The sequence below is a fragment of the Lithobates pipiens genome, unplaced genomic scaffold (genome assembly GCF_037356315.1).
Source record: "Lithobates pipiens isolate NorthernLeopardFrog02 unplaced genomic scaffold, aLitPip1_a1.2 Scaffold_23, whole genome shotgun sequence".
Classification (NCBI taxonomy): Eukaryota; Metazoa; Chordata; class Amphibia; order Anura; family Ranidae; genus Lithobates; species Lithobates pipiens.
This window is the reverse complement of record NW_027507785.1, coordinates 38,862,960-38,885,114: the sequence shown is the minus strand read 5'-3', so window position 1 is coordinate 38,885,114 and position 22,155 is coordinate 38,862,960. Positions and strand designations below refer to the sequence as shown.

Here is a 22,155-nt window from a genome sequence, read left to right as displayed (position 1 = left end):
AAAGGACCCTTACTGATCTGAATTTTTTTGCTTACTTAGGCTGGGTTCACACCGCTGCGGGGGGAGAACCGGATGTGATTCGCACAGCAAATCACATCCGATCTCCGTAGCGCTGCGAGTTCAGCCATACAGATAGTATGGCTGAACTCGCAGCGGTCCCGCAGCAAACTCGCACGGGACCCTTTTTTGGGTCCGCAACGGAATCGGATCGCATGGGGGTTCACACCATGCGATCCGATTCCTGTGCGAGTCGGCAGATCGCACTGCGATATGCTGACGGATCTGGGGGTGTCATTAACATAACATTGACACCCCCAGCCGTCCGCATAGGGCAGTGTGAACTGCCGGCGGGAGGTATGCGATGCGGGAAAACGCCGCGGATTCGCGGCGTTCCCGCATCGCAGCAATGTGAACCTAGCCTTAAGGCCATTTTTACCGTTCATAGAAAGACCATCTGACAAAGATAAGAACACACAGGCAGCGTCAAGCAGATGTTAATCGTATGAATAAGCCTAATAAGGAGACTTATATTATAAACCTTACGAGAAAACTATATTAGCTGGTGGTTTAAGGATTAATTTAAGATTGGACGACTGACGTTGAGGATGGTGGGTTTATTGGAACTATCTCTTTCTCACTTTCCTTCACAGGGAATAACACAGACAATTTCTTCTCACCCGGATTAGTCACGGATGTGTCATAACTTTCTCAGTATGTGTTTCATTACCCTGAGCTCGTTATTTTAAAATTGAATCATATGGGTCTCATTTGTTGAAGGTTTCAGAGATGTAAGTCGATCTGAAAACGGAGATCGGTAGCCAATACTTGCCACATTTTCCATCTTCTAAGCCCCCTTTTTTTCATTAAAGCCGTCTGGATTGTTGCGGAACCCTCTGGTGTTGTCGCTAATTGAAAGGCTCTGTCTGTTTCTGAACAAAGCTCTTCTCCTGAATGGACTCAGCGTGAGATATCTTGGATGGAAGAAAAGAAGAGTCACATGATGTAAGCACCTTGCCTACATTTTGGAGGGTCCTGCGGTATGTTATGAGAGGCGAGGGTCAAGGGGAGGGCAAAGAATGCTTCTTACACTTGTGGTCATTGGAAAGAAATAGAATTACCCCCTTACAGATAGCTTAAAAGATCAATGGTGTCAGTGGGAACTTGTTTGGGATGCAGAAATTGCCCATTGCTCAAGGAACTCCTAGCAACCTCTGGAGGAACCCCAGGGTTCGATGGAACCCTGGTTGAGAAACCCTGATCTAAGGGATATAATGCCATGTTGGGGTACTTGAAGACTTGAGTTGGGGACCACTGACATTTTATGACAGAGCACTTTACTTCTTTACTGTTGTACACAGCATATTGCTCTCTAGTTATTTTTTTTGGGCTGACATTGAATTTTTCAAACACAGTTTCCCAGGTCATCTCAGCTTGGGATTCATGAAGATTATTTAGTTGCAGGCTGGTGGATGTTTGTATATGGGGTACGGTATTAAGTTGTTTTTAATCTGTGTTTGCGTGGCATTTGCATTGCTATATGCTTTGTGAGATGAACAGTACTCTGTCTTGGGTTACTTTAAAGCGGAGCTCCATTTTAGACTTCCCCCCCCCCTCAATTGGCACCTTTCAGGGGGGAGGGGGGTGCAGATACCTGTATAATACACTTCCGGGCATAGATAGCCGCAGACCCCCCCCCCCCCCCTCCCCGTTGTGTTCTGGAAAACACACAGTTCTCAGAACACAACGGGGACCAGTGAAGATGCGCGGCATGTAGGGAACCGGGCAGTGAAGCCGCAGCGCTTCACTTCCTGATTCCCTCACAGAGGATGGTAGAGACGAGCAATTGCTTGTCTTCTGCTGCCGACATCGCGGGCACCCTGGACAGGTACGTTTTGGTACAGTTTTTTGCTTGATATATACTTTAAAGTGAATGCAAAGCCTTGCAATGAACTTCTCTTATTTGCTGCCTTTTGGTCTGATATACAGTTGAAAGCGTTTTGTTATATCTGTTTGATAAGTGCAAAAAAAAAAATGTCTTAAAGTGATACTAAACACACTGCACTGCAATTATTTTAATAAAAAAAACAAAAAAACTTCTAAATACCTTTTCCATAAACTATATACAGCTGTCACATGACCTTGATCTTTCCCAGCCTGTCTGCAGGGAAACATAAGTAGGAGGAGCTTCTAGTCCTCTGCTGCTGGTCACATGTTTACAATAGAAAAAAAAACAGCTTTTGGAATACAGAGAAAAAAGAAACAATTAATATCAATAAACTATTTTAAATTGTCATACAAATATTTATTACTTTTTGGCAATAACTTGGTAAGCCCCATACACACTTTTAGATTTTCTGCAGATTTTTGTCTTTAGATTTACCAAAACCATATAATATGAGGTCAAACCTTAAAGCGGAGGTCCACCCTAAAGTGGACCTTCCGCTCATTGGAATCCTCCCCCCCCCTCCGGCGCCACAATTGGCACCTTTCAGGGGGGAGGGGGGTGCAGGTACCTGTACAGTACAGGTATCTACACCCACTTCCGGGATGGCTCTCTGCGAAAAGGGGCGTAGATTACGCCCCTTTCCGAAAGTCCCCCGCTGCCTGCTGGGAATCACAAAGATCCCAGAGGCAGCGGGTCCATCCTTATTGCGCAGCGCGACTCGCGCATGCGCAGTAGGGAACCGGGAAATGAAGCCGAAAGGCTCCACTTCCTGATTCCCATACCCAAGATGGCGGCGGCAGCACCCGAGAGACGATCGAGAGATCGGCTTCGGGTGCCAACATCGCAGGCGCGCTGGACAGGTAAGTGTCACTATTTTAAAAGTCAGCAGCTGCAGTATTTGTAGCTGCTGGCTTTTAAAAAAAAAAAAAAACGCGGACTCCCGGCGGACTCCCTCTTTAAGGCTACATTCACACTGAGGTGTTTTACAGGCGGTACTGCACTAAAAATAGCGTCTGTATAGCGCTTGTTTCCCTCGGGCTTTTCACACTGGAGCGGTGCGCTTGCAGGACGGTCAAAAAAGTCCTGCAAGCCGCATCTTTGCAACGCTGTAGGAGCTGTGTATTCACCGCTCCTAAAGTGCCCCTTCCCATTGAAAACAATGGGGCAGCGCCACTAAACCGCAGCGGCGTTATGCCAGCGGTTTTAACCCTTTTTCTTTTGCTAGTGGAGGGGTTAAAACCACCCCGCTAGCGGACGAATAGCGCAGTAAAAAGTCAGTAAAGAGGTGCTAAAAGTAGCGCCGCTTTACCGCTGACACCCGCCCGCTCCAGTGTGAAAGTAGCCTAATGCCCCGTACACACGGTTAGAAATTCCAACGGAAAAGGTCCGATCAGATTATATTGTCGGAAAACCCGATCTTGTGTGGGCTCTATTGGACTTTTTCCGGCGGTAATTCCGTCAGAAAAAATTTGAGAGCAGGATCTCAAATTTTCCGACAACAAAATACGATCGGACTTGTTCCGATCGTTTGTAGAGAATTCCGATTGGACAAAGTGCCACGCATGCTCAGATCGAAGTACGAGAGCAAACCTATTGGCTACTAACCTGAACGTAGTCCCGTCGGAACGAACGGATGTCATCACATTCCGAACGATCGGATTTTCCGGCAACTTTGTCCGACCGTGTGTATGCAACACCAGTTTCGGACAAAACCCATCTGAAAAAATCTGACGGATTTTGTCGTCGGAATTTCCGACCATGTGTACAGGGGCTAAGAGTTTCAATTTGTATGCAATCAGGCAGGCCCGTGCACTACATGGTTTTGCTAAATCTGAAGCCAAAAATCTGTAGAAAATCGAATAGTGTGTATGGGGCTTTAGTCACATGCTATGTCACGTCTCTCCAACCTGTGTCTTAGAATAACAGGGAGGTGAAGCCTCCATCAATCTACGTCCAATATCCCACCCCTATTGTGTTTAGCTGGTTAGTGGGCATGGAAGAGTAGGGAGGGAGTGGGCTGTCATTTACCACTGTGTATAGACCCACATGTGTGACTCTATGGTCACATGGGCTGCTCAGATATGATAGGGAGAAAATGCTCAGCATAGAATCTCACTGAAAACTGAGCATGTGCAAAGTTGCCAACACTGCCCTGTAAAATCCATAGCTGAATTGGGGACATGGGCAGAAGGGGGAGATAGAGAACAGGATCAACAAGATTTTCTGCAGAATACAGAAAGTGACTGCGTGACTATGAACAGCATGTAATAAACCATTTATTGAAGGTTTTTATGATGTTGGTTTAATTCTGATAGAAATCCATGAAAGCCTATCTTCCTGTGTAATCTGAAGTGTTATCTCAAGTAGTCTTGTTAAACCTGCTCAGGTTAACTCTGTGAATTACAGAACATTTCCTTCCTATGTTATGGAGATGAAGAAAGGGGGGGGGGGGTGTTCTGTAGTCCGGACACACTTCCTGTCCTAGGGTGACAACACTACATAGATACAGTAAGTAAGTGTTGCCACTCTAGAAAAGGGAGGGTGTTACTGCCAGGATCCCCAGGTGAAAATCAACAAAAAGGAGCTTAAATTTGAGAAAATAAATACAGTCATCATGTCTAGAAACTAGAATGCTATAATGTATTGCATTTTTGCTTTTAAGTTTAGGTACATTTAATTTAAAGGCACTTCTAAATGAAATGTGTATGCTAAATCTACTAAGAGGAGAAGAAGATATTACACTTTAATGATGATGGTATAATATCAAAATCTCTTCAACAACACCCAAAAATCTGTAAAGGCAAATTCGATTTTGTTTTTTTTTAGCTAAACTTGATGGATATACAGTATGTATTTGTTCATTCTATCAACTATAACAAGGTTCTCCAATCTTTTCAATATGAGGGGTACATTCCTCACAAAAAACAGTCCCTTTTTGCATCAGTGCCCCCTTATACATCAGAAGACCCCCCCCCCCCAATCACATCACAGTCCCCCTTTCATGTCAGAAGTTCCTCCATCACATCAGACCCCCCCTCCATCAGAGTTCCCCTTTTACATCAGATCTCCCCTTCAAATCAGAAGCCCCAACCTTCACATTCAAGTCCCCCTTTCACATTAGTGTCCTCCATTTCACATCAGAGCCCCTCTTTCACATCAGTGTCCCCCATTTCACATTAGTGTCCCCCACTTCACATCAGTGCCCCTCTTTCACATCAGTGTCCCCCGTTTGACATCAGAATACACTCTTTCACATCATAAGACCTCTTCATAGAGCCCCATCTTCATATCGGAAGCGCCCCATCACGTCAGAGTTGCATGACTAGGTGAAATCTAGCAGCAGACTGGATGTGGACCATGGGAAGCAGTTTGGAGACTCCGGAACTACAGCAGAAGGCAGGGGCGGACTGACCATTCAGCCACTCAGGCACTGCCCGAGGTCCCGGCCACTAGGGGGCCCCATCAGGGTTGCCAGCCTCAGTAAAACCAGGGACAGTATGTAAAAATCTGTGTTTTTTTTTTTTACATCTGTCTCTGAAATGTTCCTTACCGACATCCTTTTGGTCTAAAAATCCTGAGATTATAGCTGTCCCACCTCTCCAGTACCTTCTCAGCCAATAGAAACATGTCTGTGTATACTATGTGTAAATGTATGTGTAACCTGTGTGATTGTATACTGTGTATGTGTTTTTGTGTATACTGTGTGGCCCCATAATCTCTGATTGCCTGGGGGCCCCATAATCTCCTATTGCCCGGGGGCCCCATCAGTTGTCAGTCCACCCCTGGCAGAAGGAACCCTCCAGTAATGCAGAGTTCGTCAGGAGAAGAAAAAATATATGTCACACAGTAAGAATATTTATATTTTGGGATTGTCCTGTCTACACGTATCGCCAGTTATCTTCATCACATCACACAATACACATCCTGGATACCAAGCAACAGAATATTATTCCAGAAGTCTTCCCGTGATTGCTTACAAAGACCTTCAGAACATATTGGCTCCAAACTGATGACACTATTTCCCAAAGTGGACTAACTGCCATAGGACGGACCAGAATCTGTTCCGTAGAACAGGAAAAGATGAGATGTTGTTGGCATTGCCGGGAGGAAAAACATCACAAGTGAGATGTATTCTCTCCGGACTTCTGCAACAAACATGAGATCATGTATTTTTCAGCCCACCTTGGAGAAACAAGTTGCTAAAAAGCCCTTTGACTCTCTGTGCCATGTTCAACTGGTAACTAATTACTGAATATTTAATTTGACTTTGGAGAAAAAAAAGGAACTGACAGTTACACTGTGCAATATAGACGGAGCTATGCGTTGTTTACTAAACAGGTTTTTCCATAACAAAAACCTGTAACGAGATCAATGTGCTTCCAACAAGGGATGGCATGAGTGCCATTGCTGGTTGGTTTCATTCCAAAGTATTCAACATAAAAGTTTTGACAGGACCCATAATAGCACCTCCAGGGGATGAGGCGTTAAAGTCCTTAGTAGGGTGGGAGACCAGTGTGGACTAAACTGCATCCTCATTTTACTATGATATAATGTTTAAATTAAACTAATATTCTAGGTCACATGTGTCATACACAAGGCTCGTGGGCCGAATCCGGCCCCCCAGGCCATTTCATGTGGCCCTTGCACCCATGGCTTTTTTTCACTCAGAAAGCGGCATAACTCTGTTCCGCCACCTCCAGTTCTCACCCAGCACTGTCACTTGTAAACAAAGAAGCCTTCTCTGTTTACAAGGTCAGCTTTCCTCTTGGTGGCCAATGGCTCTCACAGACCCCTACAGGTACTAGAGCCAGGCCAGGTAGGTGAGATGCTAGAAAGCTTTTGGGGTGGGGGTGGGGGGGGGTGAGGGCTGTGGAGGGAGATGTGTGCAGAGGGGAGGATGGGAAGATTGGTGTAGAGGTCAGAGCCAAGGCAGAGGAGTAAAAGTGAGATGTGGACAGCCTATGAAAGGGAGCTGAACCCCTAAACCCTGAACTCTGCATGTTGCTCACTCCTCAACACTTCACTCTGAACACAGCACACCCCTGAACTCTGAACTCTGCATAATCCTGAACTCTGAACTCTGTACGTAACTTACTCCTGAGCTGTGCACTCTGTAAGCCGCATAATCCTGAACTCTGCACTCTATATGTAGCATACTCCTAAACTCTGCACTCTGTATGTAAAATACTCCTGAACTGTGCATTCTGTATGTAAAATACCTGAACTCTACACTCTGTATGTAAAATACTCCTGAAATCTGCACTCTGTAAGTAGCATACTGCTGAACTCTGCACGCTGTATGTAGCATACTCTTGAATTATGCACTCTGTATGTAAAATACTCCTGAACTCTGCATGCTGTATGTAGCATATGCCTGAACTCTGCACTCTCTATGTAGCATACTCCTGAACTCTGCACTCTGTATGTAGCATACACCTGAACTCTGCACTCTGTATGTAGCATATGCCTGAACTCTGCACTCTGCATGTAGTATATTTCTGAACTCTGCACTCTGTATGTAGCATACTCCTGAACTTTGCACCCTGTATGTAAAATGCTCCTGAACTCTACACTCTCTATGTAGCATACTCCTGAACTCTGCACTCTGTATGTAGCATATGCCTGAACTCTGCACTCTGTATGTAACATACGCCTGAACTCTGCAATCTGTATGTAGCATACTCCTGAACTCTGCACTCTGTATGTAGCATACGCCTGAACTCTGCAATCTGTATGTAGCATACGCCTGAACTCTGCACTCTGTATGTAGCATACGCCTGAACTCTGCGATCTGTATGTAGCATACGCCTGAACTCTGCAATCTGTATGTAGCATACGCCTGAACTCTGCACTCTGTATGTAGCATACGCCTGAACTCTGCACTCTGTATGTAGCATACGCCTGAACTCTGCAATCTGTATGTAGCATACTCCGGAACACTGCAATCTGTATGTAGCATACGCCTGAACTCTGCACCCTGGATGTAGCATACGCCTGAACTCTGCAATCTGTATGTAGCATACGCCTGAACTCTGCACTCTGTATGTAGCATACGCCTGAACTTGGCACTCTGTATGTAAAATACTTATGAACTCTGCACTCTGTATGTAGCACACTCCTGAACTTTTATGGAACTGGGGATAGTGCATAGAAGGACAACTGAATTAAAGCTGAATTCCATGTTCCCAGAAATTGCCCGAAATTCGAGCATTGTATTGCCAGCTTTAGCAAAAATCTGCAAAGCCCATAAAAAAGGATAAAAAGCAGCACAGACTGGTTACAGCCTAGCAACAACATGCTCAATTTGAGTAGGGACACAACAGCAAAAGGCAGGGTTCCTACAAGTAGATAAGATGATAAGCCGACCCCCCCCCCCCCCCCCGTATTTAGTTTGAGAAGGGTTTAGCAAACTTCAAAAAAGTTTGGGTGCCAATCTTGAATCCCATTTAAATCAATGAGTCTGTCAAATCAAAATTACCCATTTTCTTGGCTAATAGACCAGGGGGTATAAAAAAAAATAGCTTTGGGATGGGCACTGTCCTGGGAAACATGTACCGGTGAATAAAATATTTCTTAAAAATCCATCCGACCAGGAGAAGTGATTTTTTTTTAAAAAGGCTTAAAGTAAAATATAAAAATAATGTGCAATTCCTTTGGATAGCATGCCTGGGAGGTATTCCTAATCCTGCCTGTTAAGGGGCGCACCTCTGCAAGTGTTGCATTTACAAAGGAATACATGTTTTACAATTGCCAGCAAATGACTTTGATAGCTGTTATTGCCGGATTTTTTGTTAAAAAAAACGAAAAAAAAAAAACGAAAAAAAAAAAACAGCACACAGACTCCTCCAAGGATCTGCTATGTATTTTGGGGGGCATTTGGAGGAGTGTGTGTGCTGTTTTTTTTAATTCTTTTATTAAAGCTGGAGGGGTGTGTGTGTGTGTGCTGTTCTTTTTTATTTTTTTTTAATTAAAGCTGGCAATAAATGTAATTTGCTGGCTATTTAAACTATATCTATTTCTTATTTGTAAATGCACATCCTACAGCAAGAATGAAAAAAAAATGTGCACAGTCCCCCCTAAATACATACAGACCCATTGAGTCTGGTATGTGTTAAGGGGATACCTCACACACACACACAATAAAAAAAATGCACGAGTTTCCCCTGGAAATCAATACCAGGCCATCGGAATACGTTGGTACTTTGGCATGGAATACCGTGGTTATGGCAGCAGATGCTTTCCCCTCAGAGACACTAAGTCAAGTGAGGGGAAGACGGCCCCCCGCTCGACTCAATAACATTGGATGATGGAAGCATTGTCAAACGTCACATCCGGCCCTACGGCCTTAACGGGACCATTTCTATTTATTTTTTATTGAAAAAAAAAAATAAGACATTTTCTTTTTATTTCATTTGAGTGTAAATGTGAGATCTGACGTCTTTTTGACCCCAGATCTCACATTTAAGAGGTCCTGTCATGCTCCAAGGGATGTTTATATTGCTTGTAATCAGAGGCGGCTCTTTAATTAGGCAAATTAGGCGATTGCCTTAGGCCTCGCCCACAGGAAGGGCCTCGCCATCGAGCGATTGCCTAATTTGTCTCTGAGGTGTTGTGCTGCACTGTCTGCTGCTGTGTGGAGTGTGGGACAGTCTCTCAAACGGCGGGGTGAGCGGGAGGCGGGCGCGCTGCACACAGCTGCAGACAGAGTGAGCTCCGCGGCGGTGGACGAGGGGGGTGATAAGAGTATGTCTGACTGTCTAATATGCATGGCTTAGGCTGCCTGCGTGTCCAATAGCAGCAGCGCCGTCCTCCGAGTCCTAGCCCTTCCTTCCCCTAACGGCGGCCCCATTGCATGCCGGGAATTGTAGTTCTCCCACAGAGCACAGGCACATAGACTTCAACATGGCCGTCTGGTGCCTGTGCTCTGCAGAGACTACAACTCCCAGATTGCACTGCAGGGCAGAGCTAGAACATCATGTGTTGCTTCTCCAACTGAGTCCTGCTGCCTTTACCAATTTGTCACCAAGGCGAGGAGCAGGTACAGTTTTTATATATATATATATATACACACACACACACACATATATACATATGTATATATATATATATATATATACATATATATATATATATATATATATATATATATATATATAGGTTTTTCATATATATATATATATATATATGAAAAACCTAACAACAATGCACCCCCACCAAATATAAGAGTCCAAAGGCCATATTAACTCTGCATTGACAAGACAGTTTTATTTTCACACATTATAAAAATACCTTTTCATCTGCTTTACTGAGGATGCTTTACAGTGGCTGCAATTGATGAGCACAGTGGCTGCATTTGATGGCACGGTGGCTGCAATTGATGGCACGGTGGCTGCAATTGATGGCGCGGTGGCTGCATTTGATGGGCACGGTGGCTGTGTTTGATGGCACAGTGGCTGCGTTTGATGGCACAGTGGCTGCATTTGATGGGCACGGTGGCTGTGTTTGATGGCACAGTGGCTGCGTTTGATGGCACGGTGGCTGCAATTGATGGCACGGTGGCTGCAATTGATGGCGCGGTGGCTGCATTTGATGGGCACGGTGGCTGCGTTTGATGGGCACGGTGGCTGCGTTTGATGGGCACGGTGGCTGTGTTTGATGGCACAGTGGCTGCATTTGATGGCACAGTGGCTGCGTTTGATAGGCACAGTGGCTGCGTTTGATGGCGCAGTGACTGCATTTGATGGGCACAGTGGCTGAGTTTGATGGCACGGTGGCTGCAATTGATGTCACGGTGGCTGCAATTGATGGCGCGGTGGCTGCATTTGATGGGCACGGTGGCTGCATTTGATGGGCACGGTGGCTGCGTTTGATGGGCACGGTGGCTGTGTTTCATGGCACAGTGGCTGCAATTGATGGGCACAGTGGCTGCGTTTGATGGGCACAGTGGCTGCAATTGATGGGCACAGTGGCTGCAATTGATGGGCACAGTGGCTGCGTTTGAGGGCGCAGTGGCTGCTTTTGAGGGCGCAGTGGCTGCATTTGATGGGCACAGTGGCTGCAATTGATGGGCACAGTGGCTGCGTTTGAGGGCGCAGTGGCTGCGTTTGAGGGCGCAGTGGCTGCATTTGATGGGCACAGTGGCTGAGTTTGATGGGCACAGTGGCTGCGATTGATGGGCACAGTGGCTGAGTTTGATGGGCACAGTGGCTGCAATTGATGGGCACAGTGGCTGCGTTTGAGGGCACAGTGGCTGCATTTGAGGGCACAGTGGCTGCGTTTGATGGCACAGTGGCTGCGGTTAATGGCACGGTGGCTGCTTTTGATGGCACAGTGGCTCCTGTATCATTGTCCGCCCACAGTCTCTGACCATTTCCTGTATCATTATCCGCACACAGTATCTGACCATCTCCTGCATCTTTGTGGCATGATTGTCTGTCAGCACCCTGTCAGTGGCTCCAACTTTTCATACCGTGTTAGCCAGGTAAGAGTTTGCTTGTCATAACCATAATAAAACCGTCTCCTGTATCATTGTCCACACACAGTCTCTGACCGTCTCCTGTATCATTGTCCACACACAGTCTCTGACCGTCTCCTGTATCATTGCCCACACACAGTCTCTGACCATCTCCTGTATCATTGTCCACACACAGTCTCTGACCGTCTCCTGTATCATTGTCCACACACAGTCTCTGACCGTCTCCTGTATCATTGTCCACACACAGTCTCTGACCGTCTCCTGTATCATTGCCCACACACAGTCTCTGACCGTCTCCTGTATCATTGCCCACACACAGTCTCTGACCGTCTCCTGTATCATTGTCCACACACAGTCTCTGACCGTCTCCTGTATCATTGTCCACACACAGTCTCTGACCGTCTCCTGTATCATTGCCCACACACAGTCTCTGACCATCTCCTGTATCATTGTCCACACACAGTCTCTGACCGTCTCCTGTATCATTGTCCACACACAGTCTCTGACCGTCTCCTGTATCATTGTCCACACACAGTCTCTGACCGTCTCCTGTATCATTGCCCACACACAGTCTCTGACCGTCTCCTGTATCATTGCCCACACACAGTCTCTGACCGTCTCCTGTATCATTGTCCACACACAGTCTCTGACCGTCTCCTGTATCATTGTCCACACACAGTCTCTGACCGTCTCCTGTATCATTGTCCACACACAGTCTCTGACCGTCTCCTGTATCATTGCCCACACACAGTCTCTGACCATCTCCTGTATCATTGTCCACACACAGTCTCTGACCGTCTCCTGTATCATTGTCCACACACAGTCTCTGACCGTCTCCTGTATCATTGTCCACACACAGTCTCTGACCGTCTCCTGTATCATTGCCCACACACAGTCTCTGACCGTCTCCTGTATCATTGCCCACACACAGTCTCTGACCGTCTCCTGTATCATTGTCCACACACAGTCTCTGACCGTCTCCTGTATCATTGTCCACACACAGTCTCTGACCGTCTCCTGTATCATTGTCCACACACAGTCTCTGACCGTCTCCTGTATCATTGCCCACACACAGTCTCTGACCGTCTCCTGTATCATTGTCCACACACAGTCTCTGACCGTCTCCTGTATCATTGTCCACACACAGTCTCTGACCGTCTCCTGTATCATTGCCCACACACAGTCTCTGACCGTCTCCTGTATCATTGTCCACACACAGTCTCTGACCGTCTCCTGTATCATTGTCCACACACAGTCTCTGACCGTCTCCTGTATCATTGTCCACACACAGTCTCTGACCGTCTCCTGTATCATTGTCCACACACAGTCTCTGACCGTCTCCTGTATCATTGTCCACACACAGTCTCTGACCGTCTCCTGTATCATTGTCCACACACAGTCTCTGACCGTCTCCTGTATCATTGTCCACACACAGTCTCTGGCCGTCTCCTGTATCATTGTCCACACACAGTCTCTGACCGTCTCCTGTATCATTGTCCTCACACAGTTTCTGACCGTCTCCTGTATCATTGTCCACACACAGTCTCTGACCGTCTCCTGTATCATTGTCCACACACAGTCTCTGGCCATCTCCTGTATCATTGTCCACACACAGTCTCTGACCGTCTCCTGTATCATTGTCCACACACAGTCTCTGGCCGTCTCCTGTATCATTGTCCACACACAGTCTCTGACCGTCTCCTGTATCATTGTCCTCACACAGTTTCTGACCGTCTCCTGTATCATTGTCCACACACAGTCTCTGACCGTCTCCTGTATCATTGTCCACACACAGTCTCTGACCGTCTCCTGTATCATTGTCCACACACAGTCTCTGACCGTCTCCTGTATCATTGTCCACACACAGTCTCTGACCGTCTCCTGCATCATTGTCCACACACAGTCTCTGACCGTCTCCTGTATCATTGTCCACACACAGTCTCTGACCGTCTCCTGTATCATTGTCCACACACAGTCTCTGGCCATCTCCTGTATCATTGTCCACACACAGTCTCTGACCGTCTCCTGTATCATTGTCCACACACAGTCTCTGACCGTCTCCTGTATCATTGTCCACACACAGTCTCTGACCGTCTCCTGTATCATTGTCCACGCACAGTCTCTGACCATCTCCTGTATCATTGTCCACACACAGTCTCTGACCGTCTCCTGTATCATTGTCCACACACAGTCTCTGACCGTCTCCTGCATCATTGTCCACACACAGTCTCTGACCGTCTCCTGCATCATTGTCCACACACAGTCTCTGACCGTCTCCTGTATCATTGTCCACACACAGTCTCTGACCGTCTCCTGTATCATTGTCCACACACAGTCTCTGGCCGTCTCCTGTATCATTGTCCACACACAGTCTCTGACCGTCTCCTGCATCATTGTCCACACACAGTCTCTGACCGTCTCCTGCATCATTGTCCACACACAGTCTCTGACCGTCTCCTGTATCATTGTCCACACACAGTCTCTGACCGTCTCCTGTATCATGGATGTGAGGTCGGTGACTGTCCTTTAGCTGGGTTGGACTGTCCCTTAGCTGGGCTGTCTCTTATCTGGGACTGTCCCTTAGCTGGATTGGATGGGTTGGACTATGTCCCTCAGCTGGGTTGGACTATGACTATATCCCTCAGCTGGGACTGCTCCTTAGCTGGATTGGACTGTCCCTTAGGTGGATTGGATTGTCGAGGTCCCATAGCTGAATTGGACTGTCAAACTCCTATAGCTGGATTGGGCTGTCTCTCAGCTGCATTAGGCTGTCCCTTAGCTGGGCGCCGGACTGTCTCTTAGGTGGATTGGAATGTCACAGTCCCATAGCTGGATTGGCCTGTCCTTCATCTGATTGGCCTGTCCCTCATCTGATTGGACTGTCCCTCAGCTGATTGGACTGTCCCTCAGCTGATTGGCCTGTCCCTCATCTGATTGGACTGTCCCTCAGCTGATTGGCCTGTCCCTCAGCTGATTGGCCTGTCCCTCATCTGATTGGACTGTCCCTCAGCTTATTGGACTGTCCCTCAGCTGGATTGGACTGTCCCTTAGCTGGTTTGGACTGTCTTCACTAAAAGAAGAAATTTTGTCATATGAGTTTGTTGTGTCATTAATTGTATGGTATGAGATTTTAGTAAAAATCAACCTTATCAGCAAGGTGTGGCAAAAGGATTATCTGCCTTAGCAGTTTTGTCCATTGAACTTGATTTAACTGGCTTCAAAATTAAATTATTCATCTGTGATAGATGAATTTACAACTGCCAAATGTAGGCGACTGTTTTGCAACTTCTGATATTGAAACATTAAAAAAATGTACTACTGTTGAAACTTCCCAGGGGGTTTGTGTATGAGCCCCAACTATAGTTAGCACATATATTGTGGTATTGTATATTGAAACAAAGGTTTTGTTTTGTTTTTGTTTTGATTGGCTTTCAGTAAGTGCCTGAGAAAGGACCCTGGTATAAGTCTAATCTAATAGGGCACTCTTACACCAGGCTGTTTTCCTGCAGGCACCCTAAACAGACACCTGTTCAGAATTGACAGTCATTTGTTGGAGCAGCACCATGGTAGTTGCAGATCAAACAGAAGCAGCTTCTTTGGCTACACAGGATAGCAGGACTTAATTTTCTGACTAAAGTTCCAATTTAAGTTTTTTTTTTATTGATGTTTTGCTAAAGAATACAAGAAACTGAGTTATTTTGTTACTTGAAAAATATTGCACTTTATACCTATTATGTTCCATGCACTACTGAGCAAATATTCAAAGTTACATATTTATATGTTTTTATGTTTTACATTTTTTTTAAATAATCACTTGTTGCATTAAACAGGTTATGTTTTAGAATATGTTGTAAAATTACTTTTTTTTGTTTTATACTTTGTTGACAAATTAATTTCACATTTATGAGACAGTACAAAGGATAATGAGTAGGCAGCTGCACAATTTGATCTATATCTGTGTGCGTGTAACATATATACCCACCCACCCTATGTTTAATGATATTTGATTAAAGAATAATTGGCTAGAGAAATTTATAGAAACTGTGAATTCATAGTTCATAGGATTTAAGTTAATGTATGCATTCATACAGTTAATTTTTATCATTTTTATAATATTTTTCCCATTATGGGCGTGAGTGGGGCCTCATGTCTAAGTTTTGCCTAAGGCCTCAGAAAGTCTAGAGCCGCCTCTGCTTGTAATGGGAATAAAAGTGACCCAAATTATTTTTATTAAAAGGACAGTGTAAAAATAAAAAATAAAAAGTAAAACAAATAAGAAAAACAATAAAAAATGTAATGCCCCCCGTCCCGCCGAACTCACGTGAAAAAGCGAACGCATACATAAGTCGCGCCCTCATATGAAAACGATGTTCAAACCCCAAATGTGAGCTATGACTAAGCATCTGTTTGTGATGTGAAACACGTTAACTGTTCTTCCCTGTCTTCTATGCCTAAAATGTGACTGTTTTTGGATTTTAATCTTTCAATAAAGACGCCTTCAGCGGTGTGCAGCTGTCCAGGATTTTTCCTTCCTTCCCACACATGTGAGGTATCTCCGCGATCGTTAGGGCGAGAGCAAGAATTCAAGCAAAAGATCTCCCCTGTGACTCAAAACATGCAACCTGTAGAAATTTTAAATGTCGCCTATGGAGATTTTTATTTAAAAAAAATTTTTATTTCAAAATGCATAGATTATACATATAGCATAAGTCATACAAAAGTAAACATTGAAGTATGGAAAGAGTCCTTGATGCTTCCATCATTTATGGCTGAAAGAGTCCAGACTGCGGGTAAAATCCGGGTCTAAGGGGAGGATCAACTGTTGGTATCCCGTCTATAAAGCTGATAGGGTTTAGGGGAAGGACCCACATCCACCAGCACCCAGAGTGGGAGCAATATGTGCTGGATGGGGGGCCCCTGACCCCCCCTTAAGACCACCTCTTCCAGGAAGAGGCGTAAACCGAGACACCAACCACCGATCATACTAAACTATAGTCATAAAGTAATGAGCATATAATCCCATAATGGGACTCTACCAAAGGACCTTAAATAGTTGACTTCTAAACGAGATTAAACTTGGATAGATGAGAGGAGTGAAAGGGATAGCAATAAGGCTCAGAGCTGGCCGAGCGAAGAAAGATAAAAGAGCATCGCCTAATGCTCAGAAGAGGAGTTATTCTGGCCGTGGTGTGGATCTCAAAGAAACTCTGACCTGTTGGGCCCAAGGTTCCCATACTATTTCAAAATTTTCAGTTGTATTTAGCAGTATACTAGAGAGCTTTTCTTGCGCCATTATCCACGATATTTTCTTTTTAGCTGCAGAAAATGAAACTGTCGGTTGCTTCCAAGCCCTAGCTACAGTGATTTTTACTCCTAGCATTATAAAGTGGATTAACCTCTTAGATGGTTTGGAAAGCAGTGGGATTTGAGCATTTAAGAGGGCAATCATCGGAGATTTGGGAATTTGATCTCCGACCAGCTTATCAATTAAGTTAAAAATGCTTTTCCAGAAGGGACGTATTCTTGGGCATTCCCACCAAATGTAGGCAATCATGCCAACGTGTTTGCATCCTCTGAAACAGAGAGGATCGCCCGCTGGGTAGATCAGGGCAAGTCTGGATGGGGTATAATGCCACCGTGAAATCACTTTTAAGCTTGCCTCCATCAGTGCAGTATTGAGAATACCTTTAAAGGATTTGAAAAATGCGATCTGCCACTTGTCCAGATCCCACTGGAAATGGAAGTCAGATTTCTAGGCGTACATAAATGCTTCCTTGGAGGTCGTAGAGGTAAGTGACGCATAGAGCCTATGGAGATTTTTAAGGGTCAAAGTTTGTTGCCATTCCACGAGCGGGTGCACTTTTGAAGCGTGACATGTTGGGTATCAATTTACTCGGCGTAACATTATCTTTCACAATATCAAAAAAATATTGGGCTAACTTTACTGTTGTCTTATTTTTTTAATTCAAAGCGTGTCATTTTTTTAAAATACGCTCATAAGAACGATGCGCAAATGCGGTGTGACATAAAGTATTGCAAGTGCCACTATTACCATTGTGCCATCTTATGTGATTTACTCTTGATTGACATGTGAGTGTTCAATTTTTTTATTAAAAATCTGAAAAGTTATCACACTATGTGGAACCTTTTTGTTCTTTTGGTTTTACCGTGTGATCTGATTCCAAACCTGCCTGAGTGTCCTCCACATAAGCTGTATCTTACTAGACATGTGCAGAGTAAAATATTTTGTTTCGGAATTTCGTTTTCGTCCGAAAAATGTATTTATTTAGTTACTCCCGAAATTCGTTTTTATTTATTTAGTTTTTCGTTCAAAAATTGCATTCGTCCGAAAATCCACATGAATTGCGGTCGAATCTGTCTTTGAAGGCTTATGGTGTCTGTTGAATGTATAAAGAAGATTTGACGGAGCTAGTATATAGCATACTTTAGAACCCTATTAAAGTCTATGGGACTCCAACGTTCAAAATCTAAAGTGCTAATTTTAAAGACTAATTTGCAAGTTACTGTCCTAAAAAGTGTTTGGGGACCCGGGTCCTGCCCCAGGGGACATGGATCAATGCAAAAAAAAGTTTTAAAAACGGCCGTTTTTTCGGGAGCAGTGATTTTAATAATGATTAAAGTGAAACAATAAAAGTGTAATATTCCTTTAAATTTCGTAGGGGGGGGGGGGGGTGTCTATAGTATGCCTGTGAAGGGGCGCATGTGTCTGGTGCTTAGAACTGTCCCTGCACAAAGTGTCATTTATGCAGGAAAAAAAGTCCTTTAAAATCACTCGCAGCTATTATGAATTGTTGGCTCCGTAATACAGAGAACACTCATTGAAAGTCATTGATTAAAAAATAAATAAATAAATAAAGCGTGGGGGTCCCCCAAATTCAATTACCAGGCCCTTCAGGTCTGGTATGGATATTAAGGGGAACCCTGCCTCAAATTTAAGAAAAAATTTGACGTGGGGTTCCCCCTAAATATCCATAACCAGACCCTTCAGGTCTGGTATGGATATTAAGGGGAACCCCACGTCAAATTAAAAAAAAAAATTGACGTGTGGGTCCCCCTAAAAATCCATACCAGACCCTTTATCCGAGCACGCAACCTGGCAGGCCGCAGGAAAAGAGGGGGGGACGAGAGAGCGCCCCCCCTCCCTCCTGAACCGTACCAGGCCACATGAGATCATCTCTCCAGCGATGGCTGATCTGAATCAGCGCAGCGATTCCATCCTTCTTCTGTCTCCACGGAGGAGACACTGCAGGGATTCCGACGGCCTGACGTTTCTTATATACGGAGGGAGGGGCCACCCGTCACCTGACCCCGCCCCCTCTGACGCAAGGGGAAACCCGGGGTTCCCCGTGACGTATGGGTGACCCCGCCCCCCTCTGATGTAACGGAAACCTGCCTGTGTTACATCAGAGGGGTGCGGGGTCACCCATACGTCACAGGGAACCCCGGGTTTCCCCTTGCGTCAGAGGGGGCGGGGTCAGGTGACGGGTGGCCCCGCCCTCCGTATATAAGAAACGTCAGGCCGCCGGAATCCCTGCAGTGTCTCCTCCGTGGAGACAGAAGAAGGATGGATTCGCTGCGCTGATTCAGATGAGCCATCGCTGGAGAGATGACCGTCCGTCGCTGGATAGCAAGAGTGGATTACCACCGCTGGAATCTTTTTTTAATATTTTTTTTATTTTTAATAAAGGAATTTTTCAAAAGTGTGTTTGTCTTATTTAACTATTTTTTACACTTTCTTTGTGAAATGGTAGGGGTACTTTTGTACCCCCTTACCATTTCAAACAGGGGGGGGCCGGGATCTGGGGGTCCCCTTGTTAAAGGGGGCTTCCAGATTCTGATAAGCCCCCCGCCCGCAGACCCCCACAACCACCGGCCAGGGTTGTGGGGATGAGGCCCTTGTCCTCATCAACATGGGGACAAGGTGCTTTGAGGGGTCACAGACCCCCAAAGCATCCTCCCAATGTTGAGGGCATGTGGCCTGGTACGGTTCAGGAGGGAGGGGGGGCGCTCTCTTGTCCCCCCCTCTTTTCCTGGGGCCTGCCAGGTTGCGTGCTCGGATAAAGGGTCTGGTATGGATTTTTAGGGGGACCCCCACGTCAATTTTTTTTTTAATTTGACGCGGGGTTCCCCTTAATATCCATACCAGACCTGAAGGGTCTGGTTATGGATATTTAGGGGGAACCCCACGTCAAATTTTTTCTTAAATTTGAGGCAGGGTTCCCCTTAATATCCATACCAGACCTAAAGGGCCTGGTAATTGAATTTGAGGGACCCCCACACTTTTTTTATTTATTTCTTTATTTTTTTATCAATGACTTTCAATGAGTGTTCTCTGTATTACGGAGCCAACAATTCATAATAGCTGCGAGTGATTTTAAAGGACTTTCTTTCCTGCATAAATGACACTTTGTGCAGGAACAGTTCTAAGCACCAGAAACATGAGCCCCTTCACAGGCATACTATAGACCCCCCCCCCCTACGAAATTTAAAGGAATATTACACTTTTATTGTTTCACTTTAATCATTATTAAAATCACTGCTCCCGAAAAAACGTCAGTTTTTAAAACTTTTTTTTGCATTGATCCATGTCCCCTGGGGCAGGACCCGGGTCCCCAAACACTTTTTAGGACAGTAACTTGCAGAATCTTTTCTCTCTGTCAAATCTTTTTTCTCTGTCGAATATTTTCTCTATATAATCTTGGACTAATAGAGGTAAGGTTAGGCACATTCGACCACAGGTTCTATAGACACAGATTGTTATTGTCAGAGTCACATCGAATCTCCTATTCTATATCGAACTGTTGTAACAATAAAAACGAAAATAAAGCATTTATTTATGTCGGATCTTTCGTTTTTCGGATTCTGTGCTTTCGTTATGGTTTGTCAAAACGAAAACGAAAATAGCTGAAATTCGGACGAAAATGCATTCGGACGAAAACGAATGCACATGTCTATATCTTACTTTGATATCTGTTTGAATACACACTGGTGTCCCATAACGTATCAAGTTCAGGGAGATCGAGGCTATCTGGATTGTCGCTGGTTTTCCATCAACTATGGTGTTTTGACACCCAAGCCTTTTTGACTTGAGAGGTCTATGCCTCTTCAAGTCCAACCTTCCTGGTAAGCCTTCAGATAATTGGTGGCAGTTTCCTCACAAGATTCCCTTACCTGTTGACCTGTATTGATGTCTACTGGTCCATATTTATCAACTCATGGACAGTGTCCATAATCACCAGATCATTTGGTTTTTACTGCATTTTTGTCAGTTATGAGTTGAGTTGAGAGGAATCTTAATATAGCCCAGTCTTACCCCGAAATGTCCACCAGTTATCACGTGGTAGACATTTTCAAAAAGTTATCTATATTCATATATTAATTTTCTTTTCTATAAGTGCTGCATCATTTTTTCATAAAGTATTGCAACAACCGCCATTTTATTCTGAAAAAAATATATAATGTTTGGGGGTTCCAAGTCGTTTTCTAACAAAACAAAATGATTTTAACAGGCCTGGTCCTTAAGTGGTTAAAAAAAAAGAAAAATTTGTTTGAGTTAGACTTTAATGATCTGTTAATGAATCCATATGAGGGATTGAATTGTTTGCCTATATTTATGGGTTTAGATCTAAATATCCAAAAACTAAAGTGTCTGCAAAGCAATTGTTCAGAATTATTTATTGATTTTGTAAACTTGAGGCGAGGGCAGTTTATTAAATGTGGATTTATTTGTATAGTAACCATAGCCAGTTCATCTTATCTTAATGTGAAAGTGATCTTTTGTTATGTTTGTAGAAAACGCGACTTGATTAAGTAAAACAGTAAAGAAAATCTAATTCCGTTTTTTTTTTTCAGTCCATTCCATTCCCTTCAACGCTGGCTTTGTCGATCCCTAAGAACTATCTCGAACCGTCTCTGAATATGTATTCAAAATCTGGATTCCTTTAATGTGAGATCATAAAATAATTTTTCATGTCACAAGTAATTTTCTCATAAGGCATATTTTGCAAAGTGACAATTATTTGGTTTCTGCCCACAGTGCTTCCATTCACGGGGTACCGGCCCTGGCCACAGGCACGCCATGTGCTCCTGTTTATGCAAATCTGACATCACTGACAAAATGAACCTTCACTTGCAACTGACATCAGAGCAAATATTTTGCTTCCACACCAATTTTCCCTTTTTTTTTTTTTTTCCCCTACAGATTTCTGAGGTCCTTTCCCAGACCATCAGGACAAAATATACATTGGCAAGGAAAGGCAAAATGCAACATTAAAGGGAACATGTCAAGATAGGAATCGAGGATCTGCCATTGGGGGAAAGTAGAAAATATGTATATTTAGATCGAAACTCAGAATATAGGCAAACAATTCGATTTTGATGTATTCATTAACAGATCATTAAAGCCTAACTCAAACTATTTTTTTTTTTTTTTTCGTTTCGAAGATTTTATTCAGCGTTCGTCTTCAATTAGTAATATTTCTTGTGATTTACAAGCGTAATCTTCCATATTTTTGGACATAGATTCACATTCTGCTGAATTCTCAATATTTAAGGTTATTAACCACTTCAGCCCTGGTAAGGATTTACCCATTTCCTGACAGGCCATTTTTTGCGATACTGCATTGCGTCGATTTAACTGACAATTGCACTGTTGTGCGAGGTTGTACCAAAATAAAATTGATGTCCTTTTTTTTCCCCACAAATAGAGCTTTCT

At 44.4% G+C, this 22,155-nt stretch overlaps 1 long non-coding RNA gene across 2 annotated transcripts; it reads left to right on the top strand.

Moving 5' to 3' along the window:
• Positions 1–773: 773 nt before the first annotated feature.
• LOC143926935 (uncharacterized) lies at positions 774–21,849 on the top strand. Of its 2 annotated transcripts, none has more exons than XR_013262156.1 (3): positions 774–1,002; positions 21,294–21,387; positions 21,643–21,849. It is a non-coding gene; the product is annotated as an uncharacterized LOC143926935 (long non-coding RNA). The 2 variants fall into 2 exon arrangements; XR_013262157.1 differs by having other exon boundaries at positions 774–1,037.
• Positions 21,850–22,155: the final 306 nt, after the last annotated feature.